Genomic DNA, 9,999 nt, shown 5'->3' with positions numbered 1-9,999 from the left:
ATTCCAAAGTTTTTAAAACTTTTCAACAGGACAGATCCTAATTTCTTCATTTTAGACTGCCAGCACAGAACAACTAAACCAACAGGCTGTAGTTGGCTTAATTAGCTTACTAAAGACAATCCAGCATGAGAGGATACCTGTATGTAACATATAAATGATTCTTTCCCACTATCTGCATAAGCCTTAGTATTTGGTTGTGGCTAAAGAAAAGCCCTGTGTTATAATATCCATACTTTGGGGCCATAATCAGTTGGGACATCTTGAAGAAGCCTGAGGTTCCTGTACTTTTCATTGGTGGACCAGCACAACTGCATAGAAGAGGAAAAGGAAAAGAAGAGGTGGTTTAACTCTAGTTTGTACAGCTTCCTTGAGCTACAGAAGGCCAGATTCTGAGGTTCCAATTTATTGTACCCAAAAGGATTGCTCCCTTGTGCTTTCAATGATGACAACTTCCAGATAAATATCAGAACCCGAGTGAAAGTGCAGTTCGATATCCTGCCACCAAAAGATCGTACTAATTTAAACGGATTTTTAAAATTAGCAGAACTACAATTAACACTGACTGAGAACAGCTGTATCTCATATGTTAGCTAGTTACTTCTGGGTGGTTAAATTGAGAAGAAGAGATTTTTAGCAGCATGTAACAGATAAGTTCATTGTTTTATTGTCTTTGTGTTCCTACTATCAAAATGTGACAAAGGAGAATGGTTCATTTCAGTTGAAGAGAACACTTTACATTTTAAGCATGAAGATGCAATCATTTTTAACAGAGAATAAAATGTTTCTTTATATCTCTACTTTCCTTTTTCATGTTTCATTGGCTAAAATCCTGACGTGCCAGTGCATCCTTCATATTTTCTTCTCTAATTAGGTTTATGCTCCTTGTCTGTTGTAGTGAAACTTGTTAATATATTTTTAAGTGCACCCATAATCTTTAGGATTAAAATGTCAAGTACATTTGCAAATGCTCCTTTATTGGTTGACAGTTTCATTGTCAGTAAAATTATTGTTTGCCACAGCTATCCTGAATGAGTGGCAAGGGTCAATTTAAAGAGTGGAATTTGAACTGCATGAATGGTAAAACAATTATTTCCTCAAAGGCTCATTATATTCTCATCATAACATTCATTTTTCATAAATTATGTAAATTTCATATTAGACATGTGAATTACATATCTGTATCAGTCAGTTTTCCAGCTGTATATTTAGATACAAAATGCATTCTGCTACGATAATTATCATTTATAATTATCAATGCTCATTTTTCTCCTTTACCTTTTTCTTTTTAAATGATCTGAAAATCCTCAATATGATCCAAGAACTGATGAAACTGAAGTTAGTAATAAAATTCAATAAGTGTAGTGGTTAGAACTCTATTCATCTCTATCCAAACCAGAAGGAATGCATCCAAGTCTCCGAAGTACAAATAATAACCCTTGACTACTGGCTTCAGATGTAATGTTATAACAAGGAGATTTTTGTTTTCTTGGACTGCAGGGATGGGTAGATTTAGTGACATGTGATAGCATAAATAATTTTAGCTCTATACAGCTGCTGATTTGTCATGCAAATCCAAATGGCCAATGAGAGAAGTGAGAAACTGCAAAATATTCCATGTGTAAAAAAAAAAAAAAAATTAAAGGGAAAAAAAAGGAAAGACTATTTAGATTCAACCAGTGTTGTCCTGTTTAAACAATTTAGCTTGATTAGCTGGTAGAATATTAGTTATGCTAGATTATAAGAACTGAGGCTGTCTTGCTAATTAAGAGCTTTAATTAGGAAGATGTTCAGCTGTACTTACAGATATGTCTTAGTTTCATGGAGAAGCTATTGCTTATGTCAAATGAGTCTGAGATCACTTTTGTAGAAGGTCTGGTATTCTATTTATTAGAATCTTTTTAAAGCTGTAGAGTTTTGCTTTGTTTTGTTTTCATTTCATTATTGCTTATGACTGATAGGAAAAATTAAATGCCTCTGGGGCAAAAAGGGAAAAGTGATATTAGCTGTTTGTCATAAGCAGAGAAAACATTGGTTGTCATAAAATATAGTAGAAGCAAAGCTCCAAGTCACTTTAAAAGTGTATAGCCCCTTGTTTTGCCCTGTGTAGCTTAGGTATTGTAGAAGGAAATGAAAATTATCAGTGAAGACATGCCAGAATAAAATCAGGAGCCATTACATTTCCAGATTGTGGCTGCATCTCCTCAAGATGCAGGCTGTGCACAGTAGTTTTTCACCTGGCAGGAAGCATGATGCAACACTACTGTGCAGTAGTCATGAGCTACTGAGCAGTCAGTGTCACCTAAAGGCTGTTCAGCAATGCTACTGCTCAGTAACTCATTAACAGCTCATATGAGTACTAAATGACACTCAGTATTGACTACATAGTCATCATCTTGTGTAGACATGGCCTATGAATAGGAAGGATAAAATGAAATATGAGAGCCAGAAGTTGCCATGTAGGGCCACTTATATTTTTAAAATATTAATGATTTACTATTTTCCCCTTAAAATAAAAAGTTTTTAATGATTTTTATCCTTCTTAAGCCTCATTAAATTTAGGAGATTTAGTCAAAATTGTGGCTCTTCATCTTGAGCTCTAAAATGGAAGGAGATGCGATAAGAATTCTTGATAGAAAATGTATCTGAGAAGCTCCTAAATTCTACATACCAGTTACATTGGCTAATACATATGTAATTGGTTTGAGTCCTGGTGGCACACACTTGTAAATTAAACAAATAATAAATATATTTGCTTTGATTTTTATGGTTTACAAATTCTGAAATTTCCAAAGCAACAAGGGGAATAGGGAGGTAGGGAGCTATTTTTGGATAAATAAAAGTGTTTGCTAGAAGGAGTTAATAAGGAAAAAAGTCCATAACAATAGGCATGTCATATAGGAACCATCACTGAAATGCTTTTAAAAATTTTTAAGTTCACCATTACTTTTCACTTTTCCTGTTTGGACATTCTTTGGTAGCATTGCCCATGCTGGTGTGAGGACACATGTTCTCACATTCCTTGCATTCCAAATGGAAATGGGAAATGGGTAATAATAATTTAATAACAACAACAACAGCAACAACAATAATAATAAAAAAAATGAGAGACTCCAGGAATTTAGTCTTACTCAAGGGACTCTGGAGGTGATTTTCAAGTAAGCACTTTCTTATTGTAATGGCATTATATTGTAGTCTTAGCAGGTTGTTACTTGTTATGCTTAGCACAAGTTAACTACACTTAAAATGCTAGTATCCAAACATTCAAGCTATAAACACATGCTACGTGCCATGATAGGCTAGCAAAGTTACGACTTTTCTGGTGAGGGGTATCTATAGATCCTATTACCTAACACATGTTGAGCTAACATTTGACTGCTCCACAGAGGTAATAGGATCAGAGACTAGTACTGGGGTGGGGTTGGGAATGAAAATCAGCTGTTAGGACCCCATATCAATATACTTACTAAGTAGGGCTGTGCAAAGCTTCGTTTGCTGATTCAATTCAGCTGAGATTCATCCTGATTTGTTGGCTGAATCTCCAAATCCAAATTGAATCAGGAGACCCTTTAATCTCTCCAAATCGAATCAGAACCCTCTGAATCGGTTTGGAGAGATTCAGTAGGTACGATGATTTGGACATAGACATAGCTGTAAATGTTTTTTCTGCTTACCTCAAGGTACCAGGTGGCTCGTGAGTGCTGTGATGGTGGGATGGATGGAGCATCCAACAGGAGCATGGGTGGGGGGTTGTCCCCCATGCACTCAGCAGCAGACCCGGAAGTGGACCAGAAGCACTTCTGGTCCACTTCTTGGTCTGCTGGGGAGCTCACCAGGGGGCTCCCCCTGAGCCCCCTGCCTCAGTGAATGGTAACTCCTGGGTTAGGGGGCACCTGGGGACCCCCCATGGCCAATCGCTGAGTTGGGTGAGGTGTGGGAGGGCCCCCCTGCATGCCTGGCAGAGGACTCAGAAGTGGTTTGCTGCCGAGCACATGGGGGACTACTTCTGGTTTTGCCACCAGGCACTTGGGGGGCTCCCCTGTGCTTCTGTGGGGCGCTCCATCTGCCCCACTATCACAGCATTCATGAATTGCAGCTGGTACCTCAAGGTATGTAGAAAAACTATTTAAAACTGTGTCTATGGCCAAATGGCCAATTCTCTGAATCAGCATTGAGTCTTCAGATTCAGACTTGACCGAATTGAATCAGGGACAGTGATCTGAATCAATTAGTTGAATCACTGTCCCCAGTGATGGGCTGAATCTGAATCTGAATTAAACACAGCCCATTTTGCACACCCCTGTTATTTAGGAACCATGCTTTCATGAAGATAGAGGAGAAGGAGTAGTAAAGTGACAATGGGTGTCTACATAAAGATATATCGAGCAAGTCAAGATGTGTGAAATTCAAGACGTCTACGGGATTGAGTTTGCTTGTCTTCCACAGATAGTGAAATATATCTTCCATCCTTTTGTTTATGGAATGATGATTTTAGAAGATGAAGGGCATTATCCAAATATACTGAAGTCAACATGAAGACTTCAACAAGTCATTAAGGGAGGAACACATCTAATTATGCCTGATCAGTATGGCTAGAGTAACTTGGAGTAAGTGGTTGTAGACGGTGGCTAGATGCAGAGAAATGTATACATTAAGCTTGAACAATGTTGCATAACAGAACTACGTATTAGTGACTGTGCATTAAGAAGTTAAGGGTTTACATGTTCTTGTTGCTGCCAAGCATGATAAATAATAGTGAAAGATAACTGCTGCTTTGCTTACAAAGAGAAAAATGTATCGTTGCTCTATCCATTGTACAAGATTAAACTATACTTACAGACTGTGTGTGAAAGTTTTCAGAAGCAGACTCTTATGTTTTATGACAAGTATGCCAGAAATAATAGTGCCTAATAGTGCAAAGTTTCACTGGACCAGTTTATTACTGGGGAAGGAGAAACTAATCTTCATAGACTAGACAGAAAATTAGTGGAAAGTACTTTCTCCTTAATATTAAGGTTTACATATATTTGAAATATATATAATTTCAAACAAGAGGGTAACTAGTCTTGATTAAATTTGTTTGCTATAATAATGGAAGGCCTGTCATAATAATCATTAAAATTGATCCATTTCAGTATGTTTCCCATTTCTCTCTTTTCCCAGAATTTTTATTCCAGCCACGAGTGCTCGTGTTCCTTAGTTGTACATCTGGTACAGCGCTTTTGACAGCAACATCACTCCACAGGGACTGAATGTGCCATCTGTATGACACACTCAGTATCTAATGGTTTAAGAGCTGGAGACTCATAACCATCTGAGAAACTAGGTTTTCCAGGATGATAAGCTGTTAGCCTCTGATCCACATCTTACCAGCGCAATGCACACTGCACAACAAATGTACAGATGTGTGTTCTGTTAAATGTGTATGACAACTGAAGGTGTGGGCAGTTGCTTTAACTTCCAGAATGCCCTTATTACTGCTAGCCTCAGGCAAAAATAGAGGAAAGGACTGAACAACATTGCCAAATGGGACGCCAAGAGGTACTCATCTGCTTAGCAGAAGATTTGATTATAATAGAAATGCAATGGAAAAATATCCTGTGAAAGGAAGAGTGTACAAGCAGATGTTTAACACTATCTATAAAAGATGCAAGTGCTGCCCTAGGTACAATAGCTAAGGGAATGACCTAACCTTTCTCAATATATAGAATGTCAAGTTCCAAATCCAAACTTATTAAAGTTTCAATGAAATATTCATTAGTAAAACTTGCTTACTCCTGCAAGCAAGACTTTTGGAAGACTTTTCCTCAGCTGAGCTCTATTGCAGTTATGAAGCCTTCAAATAATAGAAATACACAGTGAGTCAAATACACCCTTCCTAAAACTCTGCTTGAGGCATCTTCTTTATTGGAAGAAATGATGTTACATTAGGAATGAATCTGGTCCCTCTTGCTTAGGGCTGCTATGAGGCCTTGTTCCATATGGAAAAAAGACACTTGGTTGGTTAGCTTATCACTCACATTGTTGTTATCCAAATGTGAAAGGCTCATACGAGAAATTGGAAGATATTTAGATAGTCTTTTAGTCCTTTGTTTGTTTTCTTCTTTTGAATTCCTGCTGTTCATTAAGACCCAGTTTGTATTCATTGCTTGTATTAAGGTTTATGGATACATAATTGTGCAGGAAAAAGGCATATGTTCAAAGTGCCCATAATTTATGCCTTTTTCTTAACATTCAGGACAAAACCTTTTAATGTAACTATTCCAATTTTACATAAAAGAAACACAGGGCTACATTTTTTCCTTAATGACCCTGCCTGTGGCTCATCTTTTCCTTCAGTTTCTTTGGGCAATAACATAAGGAACATTTCTTTTAATAATGTATGGCTCAGATGTTTGTGATTCTGCTCCATGGAGAACGATTTACAAATAGTAATAGAACAGACTGACAAATGTATTTACTTACAGAATATGTTGGCAAGTGGAAGAAGTTTTCAAGGGTGACAATTTGCTGATCAATACTGTATTTGGGCCAGTTCAGGAATGCTAATATTTCTGATGCTAATACATAATACTAAAGCAAGAGAAATAATAAAAAATGGACACGTGGATAATCGGTGTCAATGCCCCCAGTTCTGTTTTTAAAAATTATAGTTCTCTGCAAGGAAAAGATTCAGATCCTGTTTATGAATGAGCCTGATATCATAGGGTAATATCATTTACATCAAAGTAAGTCCAAAATGTAAGCTCAGATATAGGTCTTTAATATGTTGACTACCAGGGTGAGGCATCATTACGACTCTGACCCATCACCATTTGGCCAAAACACTTCTTTATTTTTGCCTCCTCCATCTCCTTCATCTTTATTTTTGGCTCTTTAACTCTTTGAAAAGAGACCAACAAGGATTTTCAAAACCTGTTAGTGATTTTGAGTGCTTCAGTTGTTAGGAATACTTGAAGACTTGAGATGTCTTAAAGGACTCAGATTTTTGGAAAGTGTAGATGATTTACTCTTAAGATTAGCCCCCTTTAGGGCTTTTAATTTTGGCCTCTGAACATCAAAGCATACAGAAACACTAATTATTAGCAGCGTAAATAAGGGACCAGGACAGCAACAGCTACTCAAGCATGCTGGTGGCACAGCAGTAGCTGGAAGTTGCTGCTCCTTCTGTATATCCCAGTTGCCCTGGTTGCCCAGCTGACTTGTTATACCTATGCTAATCATTTAAAAAAACAACTTGTCTTATGATTTTGTTTATAATTTGGAAAACTTCTAGCTTATTGTAGGTGCTACTGAAAACAAATAATAAACTATATTTTATAATCATTAAGAGCACCAGCTGATGTTTTTTACCTTACAATGGCTATTATAAAAACAAAGCTAGAGTTGAATTAAAGGGGAAGGCAGAGTTGACACTGTCAGCTTAGCTTCTTCAGTGCTGAACAGCTTGGCTACTGTTGTGAATTGCAATCTAGATTTGTTGTAATAAAGGACAACTGTGTAGTATTATATGGGGGGTGGGGGGAATCCTTCCCATTGGGAACTAACTAACTTTCTCATAAAAAGTTCATCGTTGTTCTCCCATGTCATTTGTACTAGGATTGTCATCCAAAGGAACTGGAGCCATAGCGTGTAGCTGTTACTGGAGAAATGAAATCACTGCCTTGGCTGAGCACAGACAGAACCATTCATTCATCCTCCTAATGTGAAGGACAGTTTAGAAGTCATGGTCTGACTGTCTTTCCTGCTGCACATATAAAGTGTCAGTATGTCATGTAGCTTTTTACAAATGCAGAAGGGTTGGCTTCTCTAATGGAAGCAGTAGAAGGAAAATTACTAAACTTGTAATTTGATGAGAGTATTATTAACATGAATGCACTTTTATTAGTCTAGACCTGAGTAAGAGATTAAGTTATTGGCCAATGTTTAAAAAAAAAATCAACATTTTTTTAACCTTCTGGTGTAAAATGGCCAATAACAGTAAAGTGACAGAAAGACAATAACGTCCCTGAATGGATTGCCTCTGAACTCTGACATCTTCCCAGTGTCTGAAGAGAGCTTTATCATCAATACAATGGCATTGATTTTGATAGAAGAAAAGTACACATTACTGATCAGTGCTAATGACATATTGTCGAGTGAAATCTCCATTCAGTGCAATGAGGTTTACGCAGGTTGTTCACCATTAAAAGATCCAGGACCTTTGAAACCTTTTTCAGAATTTTCAGTATGAAATCAACCATCTAAGTATATATCTTCACTGCATTATTAGCTTGGGTTAGCACATTTAAACTAACCTCATTTGCAGTGTCATCACTGTCACTCAATAGCCAACTCCTTCAGTTACTTACTGTCTTTTCAGTTTTCCACTGTTGACTTAAGCAAGTTGGCCTTCTTGTACTACTCTAAGGACTCCTAAAGTTTTTCAGTGTATTTCAGGAAATAATTTTTGCCTATTCATATTATTTGGATGGAAGTGATGTTAACCCAGCCCTCATTGCCACACATTCCTTCTGCTTGATTTTATTGTTGGAAAACCATGGGTGATTAACTTTATAAGTAGAAGCTGCTGTTACTACAACTGTAGTAAGCCTTGAGTATGAAATGCACTGGATAGCCTCTGGGCAATAGATCTTAAACCTGAGAAAGAAGTGATATCTTCTTTTGTATGGCATCAGATATCAACTTTCAAATCTATGAGCCACTGCGTGGTATTATCACTCAGTGTGCTGATTTCATCTACCCCATCTGAGCATTTGTAGAGATTGCAGCTTTGAGATGAATGCTGTGCTGTTTGTTGGACTTCACATGCACACAGGGTGTCTACATGTGTATTTGATGAGGGACCAGTTTACTTGTGAGTAATTGGTGCAGGGATGAGGCAGCAGATTTGCTGCTCTTAGAACCAAACTACTGCCAAATCCTGTGGCCCTGAAATGGGTCCCTACCTCCAGGGAGAGCTCCAGGCTATGGCCTGCAGCTGGCACCCATGACTGGACCATGGGTACAGCTGGCTATACCCTGTACAGGAGGGATCGTGTAGATAAAAGGGCCGGGGGTGTAGCTCTCTATGTTAAGGAAAGCTACAAGTCCCTGAAAGCTGATATTGGTGACCAGGATGGACAACTGGAGACCCTCTGGGTTAAAATCCATGGGGAACATGGGACAGGGGACACAATGGTGGGAATCTACTACAGACCTGCCACCCAAAGTCCTGAGCTTGACCAGGAGTTCGCCTGGGAACTGGCTGAGGCTAGGTGCTCCAGGACCATGGTTGTCATGGGTGACTTCATTTACTCAGACATCTCGTGGGAGGATCACTCAGCAAAATCTGAGCAATTGCAAAGCTTCCTCTCATGTGTGAATGACCTCTACCTGATTCAAGAAGTCTATGGGCCAATGACAGGCAGAGCGCTGCTCGACCTGGTAATAGCTACTGGGGATGACCTAATTTGCGACCTAGTGATTGATGGGAAGCTGGGTGACAGCGACCACGAGCAGATCACCTTCACCATCCTCTGTAAAGCTGGCAAGTCAGTCAGCAACATGGAAGTCCTTGACTTCGGGAAAACTGACTTTGACAAGCTCAGGAGGCTTGTCAGTGAAGCCCTAAGGGACCATGACACCTGGGAGAGGGGAGTTCAAGAAGAGTGGTTGCTCCTCAAAGGAGCGATCCTCAGTGCACAAGCTAATTCTATTTCATCTCAGAGGAAAGGCAGCAAGAGGGCACAGCAACCCCCCTGGCTCTCCAGGGACCTAGCAGACCTCCCAAGGCTAAAAAGAAAGGTCTACAAAGGATGGAGGATGGGATTCGCCTTCAAGGAGGATACCTTCAAGTCAGCTGGCCCTGACAACCTACACCCCACGATATTCAGGGAGCTGGTGAACATCATAGCCCAGCCTCTGGCACAGATCTTTGAAAACTCCTGGTGCTCTGGTGTAGTGCCCGAAGACTGGAAGAAGGCCAATGTGGTGCCTATCTTCAAGAAAGGGAGGAAAGTG

This window comes from Crocodylus porosus, unplaced genomic scaffold, assembly GCF_001723895.1.
Source record: "Crocodylus porosus isolate Cpor-Errol unplaced genomic scaffold, CroPor_comp1, whole genome shotgun sequence".
Taxonomy (NCBI): Eukaryota; Metazoa; Chordata; order Crocodylia; family Crocodylidae; genus Crocodylus; species Crocodylus porosus.
The sequence above is the reverse complement of the archived record's forward strand: the minus strand, read 5'-3'. Positions refer to the sequence as shown.